Source organism: Sorex fumeus, unplaced genomic scaffold (assembly GCF_029834395.1).
Source record: "Sorex fumeus unplaced genomic scaffold, SorFum_2.1 ptg000006l, whole genome shotgun sequence".
NCBI lineage: Eukaryota > Metazoa > Chordata > Mammalia > Eulipotyphla > Soricidae > Sorex > Sorex fumeus.
The window spans coordinates 2800187-2809131 of NW_026606063.1; the positions used below are offsets into that span (position 1 = coordinate 2800187).

General features: G+C 39.4%; 1 pseudogene; it reads right to left on the reverse strand.

The window, feature by feature from the left end:
* Window positions 1–8539: 8539 nt before the first annotated feature.
* LOC130038566 (uncharacterized) lies at window positions 8540–8673 on the reverse strand (annotated as a pseudogene).
* Between the last annotated feature and the right edge of the window lie 272 nt (window positions 8674–8945).

Sequence of the window (8945 nt, forward strand, 5' to 3'; positions counted from 1 at the left end):
AGTTTAATATTTGGAAACCTGTCATTTTAAAATCTACATTTACCCTCCAAGCCAGTGTCAAAAAAATATATAGGTAAAAATATAACCTAGTTATACTTTTGAGAGCGATAGCACAGCGGGTAGGGCGTTTGCCTTGCACACAGCCAACATGGCCGACCTGAGTTCGATTCCTCCGCCCCTCTCGGAGAGCCTGGCAAGCTCCCTGTGACGTATTTGATATGCCAGACATAGTAACAACAAAGTCTCCAATGGAGACGTTACTGGGCCCGCTCGAGCAAATCGATGATCAACAGGGAGGGCCTTTACTTACTTACTTACTTATACTTTTGAGAACCTGGCTCCATAAGAAACAGTCACTACAGACTCCAATGAACATCATCTTCTGCTAATATGGGCCGTTTTAAAGACACTTAGAAGGAAAAATATTCATTTAATTACCACTTACAGGTGGGCTGCAGTAGGTGAATCATTGATGTGTGAATTTCAGAACTTTAGGGTAAGAGAGCATATCTTGAAGGTCAACCACAGAGAATAGAAAATCTTTGACCCCAGTCCTGAGGCACCGTTTGGGGCAGCCAAACCAAAGCCTTTGCAACAGTTGACCCCAAAGTCATGACATAGTGAGTGACGACCAGCATCTCTAATCCAATATTCTCTTGCTTGAGACCAGCTCGGGTTCAGCTTCTCGCCAGCTCATCCATGCCAATATTCCCCACCAGAGCCTATAGGAAGTGGTTTTTTTTTGACCCCGTTGTTGGCTCAGCTTTCCCACTTTCTTCCTGCCTTTATAACTCCATCAAGTTATTGACAGTCATTGACTTACTTGTGCGGATCAGCTCTATATGGAGTTTTGAGTTCCCTTGTGGAAATAAATAGGTTTCATTTGTTTCCACAAGAGTTGACTTAGAGCCAGTGGTGTCTCCTTGCCTTTCTGTCCTCTGTTTTTTTCTTTTAGGGGAGCACATAAGAACTCATTAAGGATTCTTGGAAGTAGAGGCAGAGATGTGGAGGAAGAAATTTAAGGAAATCACAAGAAGGAAGTGTGGCGAATTCCACAAAGGAACCAGAGATTGTGCTTTATCTCATAGAAAGGGAAAGTGAACTGAAAGATAGGAAAAATGAGTTAGTGTCTCATGAAGCATTTTTGGCTAAGAAGGAGCAACTTCAGAAGACAAACTAAGAGTAGCAATATGCAGAGGGAGATGGTCTACAGAGAGACTGCTCTAACTCTGATGAGAGATTTTACCAAAAAAAGTCTGAGTGCTGATTGAGCATAATAGAGTGCAAAAGTATTGTTATATTTTATTATATATTATATTATAGATGTGATAGATGAAGAGGTTAGGGTAGAATAGAGCTGGAGAGAGGAAAAATGCTGTAGGAATTATGTTAGCATTTAAATTACTCTCTGGATCAGTAAAGTCCACTTAAAGTGACTATCTGACTATCTGTACATCTGTGTTGCCTGGAGAGGAATTTGTTGATGGGTACTATGAAGGCCTTATTCTGTTCCCTGTAAGAAGAAAGTTCCCAAGACTGTGTGTCAGTGGCTATAATAAAGTATGGAATAATCCTACAGCGTTTTTTTGGATTTCTGCACTTTTCTTTGGGGTGCCTGAAATCCCAAATCAAAATATCCAGAACAGACCAGGCACCCAACAAATGACTGAGAGATAGATAGATAAGAAACAGAAAAGCATTGGCAGAGTTCAAGGTCAGTGAATATTTACTGCTGGAAGAGTATGCTAGAGACCCTAAGCCAATAGATGAAGGAGGTAGGTATGCAATTATCACAGGATTTGGGAAAGTTTTTTTTTTTTTGTCCCAGTAGGCAATTTAACATAGGAACCACCAAAGCAGAGATTCATAAATAAAATAGGCAAAGAAACTGGAAGTTGGACACAAAGGGAAAGTGGGGTCACACCCCTTAGTAATTGCATATATAATACACAGACGCATAGATATATGAATAGAAATGGATTTATCTTTGTAACTGCACTTATTACTAGCTCACACCAAATTGCAATTGCTTTTGCACTTTCAGAGTTACATGAGACACAACTAGCTCATTGCTAAAGCAAGTAATTACTCTTTGAAACAACTGCAAGTGTACTTAGACAAGTAAGAAAATGTCTTTTAAAAACAGATTTTGAAGTGAGACTACACACCCTTATTGAAATCCCTGCGCTGCCACTTTCTGTCAGTGCAATTTTAAGCAATTATTTAAAAACTCCAAATCTAAACTTTTTCGTCTGGGAAAAGATTTGAGCACACCTACCTAACCATGATAAAAAGAGGGATGCAAGTCAAGTTCTCAGTATCACATCTGGCTCAGAACTGATGGCAAAATGAAAAAAAAAATGATTTTGAGCTTAGAAAAAAATCTATATACCAGTTATTTTCTCATGATAATTTAACGGTTTCCATGCATGCATGCATGCGTGCATATATTCATATGCTGATTCACATATAAATGACAACAAGCACATTAGATAGGGCAGGAGTTACTGCCTACTGTTTAGACAAAAAAGCAAGCCTCTGAGGTTGCAGAGATGTTAAAGGAGAATTCTAAAATTTTATACTAAAGAAAAAGGAAATCAAGCACACAACGTTTGATTTCCTAGTTTTAGATTCATGCCTGTGCTAATGAGGTTACATCATTCTACATAATTTGGAGATTTTCTCTCAAAGAGCCTTAGCAAATATTGCTAAGACTCAAAAATATAGCTAGAGTGAGTTCCAAGAACCTCTAATTTGTAATAGTCACACCAAAGTATGGGTTGTGTGTTATAAGTATAAAAAAAAACTTTTCCCCCTATTTTCATTTGGAATATTCCTGAAACCAGTAATTTCATCTGCAATATTCTCTAGCAAGTAATTTTTTAAAATTTTTTATTAGTTAAACACCATGAGGTACAGTTGTAGACTTACAAATTTTATTCTTGGTTTTCAGTTGTACAATGATCGAGCACCCATCCCTTCACCATGCTCATTCTCCACCACCACCAGTCCCAGTATCCCTCCCACCCCCCATCCCCAATCCCACCCTGCCTCTGTGTCAGGGCACTCCCTTTTGTTCTCTCTCTCCTTTTGGGTCCTGTGGTTTGCAAAAGAGGAATTGAGTGACATTCATGTTCAGTGTATAGCCTACTTTCAGCATACATCTCTGATCTTGGGCAGATCTTCCCAACACCCTTTATTTGGTGCTCCCTTCTCTATCTGAGCTGCCTTTACCCCTAGCCTGTGTGGCTGGCCTCCAACTCATGGAGTAAACCTCCTGGTACTTATCTCAGCTATTCTTGGGTGTTAGTCTCCTATTTGTTACTTTATGTTCCCCAGATGATAACAAGTAATTTTTAACACTAGCAGATTGCTATATTATTTGTTAAAATAATATATAAAATAGGCCCTGCTGAAATAGCTTGGTCTGAAAATAACTGTCAAGAAATTGAGTCTAATGGAAAAGTATTATTTGTGTTTATAATTTTACATATTTACCATCCACAAAAATGCTAGGCACCTTTAAAAGGAGCTTCTTGCCACTTGTAGCCTCAATTATGGCATATGTGTGTCTAGTCTAAAACATTCTGCTGCCTCAAGCCAATGAAACTGCCCTTTACATTAGGATATTGTCTCTTTTATAAAAATAAGATGATGCACAGAAACCAATTGGTTATTCTTATAGAATATTTTATTGGTGTGTCTGACTCTAGGCACACAGAGTTTGCATCCTGTTAAAGGCTTATCAATAAATTTATCCTCTCTGGACCAATCTTTTTTTCCGAATGATAACAATGTTTTGATACAGACATTAGTTTTATAGTTGTTAGTATGGATTGAGTTTGCTATGAATGTGTGTTTGTCAAACACAGACCATACTATCTGAGATTGCATTGAGTTGAGGAGTGGGAATCCTTGACATGATCATTCATCTGTAACACTCTGGGGGAAATCAGCTCTGACAACTAAAATGAACGTTATTGTTTTAATAGGCAATTGAATTTCATAGACAAGCAAGCTCCAATTCCATTATAATAAAGTATGTATGTTAGAGCAGTATTTTCTTTCAACTATTTTTTTTTCTTTTCTACTGGTCCCAAGGGTTATTTCACATGAAGTATTAATAGGAGCATATTTGTTGATGTGAAATTTTTGTTTTGATTTTTCTCCAGTTTTGTGCTCAAATTCATTAAATTCATCAAACAACTATCTAGAATGGAAAAACTGGTAGTAAATAAAACTAAAGGATGCCATTACTTAAGTAAATGTTCTCGAGACAGGTGTGCTAGAATTCAAATATGGAGGGAGGGCATCCTTCAAAAAGAAGACATAGGTCTTCTCTCTCCTTTTGCTCTTTCCAAAATCAATTATTGTACTTGTATTTGCTGCCATTAGTTCAGATTATCTTGTTGAGTTATATGTATTTCTTGAAAGAAAAATGTTTTATGATCCATAATAACAGAAATCTATATCTGTTACCTAGACACAGATTTTTTAACCCCTCTTTATCTGGTTATAACTACCATGATAGATCTCAGATATAACTCAGAGACAGTCTGAGATGGAGGAGAAATGCCTTTTCTGACTGAGCTGTCCTCGCCAAGATGGAGTCTGTACTAAGTTTCCAACATCTCTCACAAAAAAACACTTTCATTCTTGATCTTTTGTTCAAATTGTAAAGGTAAGGTAAAGGCCCTCCCGTTGATCGTCGATTTGCTCGAGCGGGCCCAGTAACGTCTCCACTGGAGACTTTGTTGTTACTGTGTCTGGCATATCGAATACTCTCGGTAGCTTGCCGGGCTCTCCGAGACGGGCGGAGGAATCGAACTCGGGTCGGCCATGTTGGCTGCGTGCAAGGCAGACGCCCTACCCGCTGTGCTATCGCTCCAGCCCTGGAGCGATAGGGCTGGAGTGATAGCACAGTGGTAGGGCGTTCGATATGCCAGAGAGTATTCGATATGCCAGACACAGTAACAACAAAGTCTCCAATGGAGACGTTACTGAGCCCGCTCGAGCAAATCGACGATCAACGGGAGGGCCTTTACCTTCAAATTGTAGTTTTGTTATTTTTCTTCAAACTTGTCAAAGTGTCCCCTCAAATTTTATCAAAAGCAGTGGAGATTTCTCACGTGACATTTGGACCAAACAAAGCTACATGCCCAGGAAGCACACACACACAAAAAATCAGGTCTCTCATTGAGGTCTTTCATTTTATCTTTGAGGTCTCTCATTTTATCTTAAAGCATTTTAGGAAGTTTTCTTTTTATTTTACAAGGTGTCTCTGTTTTCTCCAAATAAATTTACTGGCTCAAGTAATTCAGTATTGATTGAATTGGATTCTATAAGCATATTCGTTGTTTTTGGGTTAGAGTGTCCTTACTCCTTTGAGGTATGAGCAGACAACAGGAAGAAAAGGGAGATAATACCCTAAGAAAGACAGTATCAATAGAAATTTCCATTGCTATGAAAAAAAATATTATGAAAAGACATGGGGGCTGGAGCGATAGCACAGGGGGTAGGGCGTTTGCCTTGCAAGTGACCGACCCGAGTTCGATTCCCAGCCTCCCATATGGTCCGCTGAGCACTGCCAGGAATAATTCCTGAGTGAAGAGCCAGGAATAACCCCTGTGCATCGCTGGGTATGACCCAAAAAGAAAAAAAAAACATGGCTCTCCTTGAATTGCAATGAATCAATTTTTTAATCAATATTTGAAAACTGATTTTATTGGCAGCTATTCTGAAAAAAAGCACTAGCATTCACACTATCCTCACGTTGATCATCAATTTGCTCGAGCAGACCCAGTAACGTTTCCATTGTAAGACTTGTTTTTACTGTGTTTGGCATATCGAATACATCACAAGGAGCATGCCAGGCTTTGCCATGTGGGCGAGATACTCTTGGTAGCTTGCCAGGCTCTCCGAGAGGGGCCGAGGAATCAAACTCGGGTCGGCCAGGTTGGCCACATGCACCGAAAAAAAGATTATCTGAAAATTTTAAAATCTTTATTTGATTGTTTAACGCATTCCTTCGGAATCATCAAAGTCTAAATCAGTTAATTAAAGTAGTGTATAAAATAATTCTAAACATGATTACCTTAAAATTGCTCTGAAAGTGTCTTTAGTTATTTTACTTTTTGTGGTGGAGGGTTAGGGGCACAAGACTCTGCTCAGGGATCACTCAAGGAGCATGGGGTTGAATTGGGATGAGTGCAAGAAGAGAAACGCTCTCTGGCCCACCTGCGACTATTCCAAGAACCACGATGACTTGCCATACACTCTAAATTAACAATCAGGGGAAAGAGATATGGCGGCCGCACGAGAGCCTTGTGGACAGCAGGTTTGAGCTGCGGGTGGGGGCGGCAGGGACCTCATGGGAAGGGGGGCGTAATGGGCCATCCTTCACGCCCGACCGAGGTCGCCAGCTGCCCCCCACAAGCGGCTCTCTGGCACGGCCACGACTCCAGAGCACAGAAACCAATCTCTTCACTATCTAACTTTTAATAGAAATTCTTCCAGGGTTAATAACTAAAATAGCAGAAATCCACCGCGCGACATCATTTTATTCTTAAACCAAGCTGTAGAAAGCAAATCATTTCACAACGCTGTTTCAGCATGTCTGATTGGGGGGGGGGGGGTCGTAAACTCTAAACAATAATTGTGCATCTTCTATCGAAACAATGTATCTAGTCAAAGTAGATAGAGTATTAACTAGAACTCATCTGCCTCACAGGAATTGGGAGGGGTGGGAGGTGGGGTTCTATTGGGGTTCGCGGTTAAAAATAAGTATTGGTAAAGGGAAATGTGTTTGATATTTACATGACTGAGACCTAAACCCGAAAGCTCTGTAACTTTTCCCACAGTGATTCAATAAAGAAATAAATTATAAAAAAAAGGAAAAAAAAGAAAAAATAAAATAAAAAAATAAATAAATTAACAATCAGAATGTAATATCTTTGTCACCAGGAGCTCACACATTTATTTCCTGTTTTAGATCAGCATGCTCAGTGTACTCAAAAAATTTTTACTGTATTTTACATGTCAATATTAGCAGTTCATGACAAAATTGAAGACTTTATGCAAGGAATGAAAAATTCACAGGACACTTTGAAAATTGACTTCCATTTACATTTAGATAATGTAATGTTTTATTGGGCTGGAGCGATAGCACAGCAGGTAGGGCGTTTGCCTTGCACACGGCCAACACGGCCGACCAGAGTTTGATTCCTCTGCTCCTCTTGGAGAGCTCGGCAAGTTACCAAGATTATCTCACCCTCATGGCAAAGCCTGGCAAGCTACTTGTGACGTATTTGATATGCTAAACACAGTAACAATTGTCACAATGGAGACGTTACTGGGCCCGCTCGAGCAAATCGGTGAACAACGGGAGGACAGTGACAGTGACAATGTTTTAGTACAATCGATTTATATGATTCCTAATGTAGTTTTAGAAATAATCTGTAGTACTGTCCTCCTGTTGTTCATCGATTTGCTTGAGCAGGCACCAGTAATGTCTCACTACAAATTGTGAGACTTGTTGTTACTGTTTTTGGCATATTGAATATGTTACAGGTAGCTCGCCAGGCTTTGCTGTGTGGGTGAGATACTCTTGTTAGATTGCCGGGCTCTCCCAGAGGGCCGGAGGAATCAAACCTGTGTTGGCCCCATAGAAGGCAAACACCCTACCCTCTGTGCTGTCACTCCAGCCCTACAAATAATCTAAGACAAATAATATGATTGGGTCACCTAGATCAAAATGAAGTGAAAAATTATAGATCTGATGAACAGAGTAATTATAATTAGTACTTCTTTCAGGTTACTGTCCTTTTTCAACTTAATTGTACTTTATTTGGATAAGATGACGACAACAGAGCTAATGTTTATGCTTTTAATTTACAATGTTACAGCACCTTTACCACCATCAAAGTGCTAAGGATTCTAAGCCAAAGTCCTTCTGTCATTGTTTTGTTTTCCTAATAGACAAGTCACCTTCGCCTACTACTTAATAACTTGTTTTCTGGAGTTAGTGTTCAAGGATTCTTTGATCCTTCAGTGTTTTCCTATATCCTTGATTTATTTCTTTAAATACTCCATATGAGTAAGATAGTCTAGTAACTGAATATTTTCAAAAGGACCTAATGACTGAAATCTAAGACAGAAAGATTTTCAGGAGAGAGGAGAGAGGGAGGAAGCGGGAGAGAGAGAGAAAGAGAGAGAGAGGGAGAGAGAGAGAGAAAGAAAGAAAGAAAGAAAGAAAGAAAGAAAGAAAGGAAAGAAGGAGAGAAAGAAGGAGAGAAAGAAAGAAAGAGAGAAAGCGAGGGTTGGGGAGGAAGGGAGAGGTGGGGAGAAAGACAGAGAGGATCAGAAGACATAGTACTCTACGTAAGTCAGTGTAAAACCACAGGACCTGTGAACAATTCTAGACAAGGGGAAACCTTGTAAGAATACAGTTTTCAGTGCTCATTGTTCATATCATAATTTTCTTTGTTTTTTCAATGAAAAATAAAATTTAAACTTAACTTTCTCAGTTAATGGCAAAAAAATAAGTTTCCTAAATGATGATGTCTAGAAGTGATGAAAATGGTATGAGTCATACCATTTTTATTATGTCATCTAATTTTGTCATTTCAATAATTATTACTACACTTGATCTTAGCCAAAAGGCCAAGAAGCAATAAATCAATAATTGATGGCGGTAGGGCGTTTGCCTTGCACGCAGCCAACATGGCCGACCCGAGTTCGATTCCTCCGCCCCTCTCGGAGAGCCTGGCAAGCTCCCCGTGACGTATTCGAGATGCCAAACACAGTAACAACAAAGTCTCCAATGGAGACATTACTGGGCCCGCTTGAGCAAATTGATGATCAACGGGAGGGCCTTCCTTTCTTTCTTTCTTTCTTTCTTTCTTTCTTTCTTTCTTTCTTTCTTTCTTTCTTTCTTTCTGATTGTT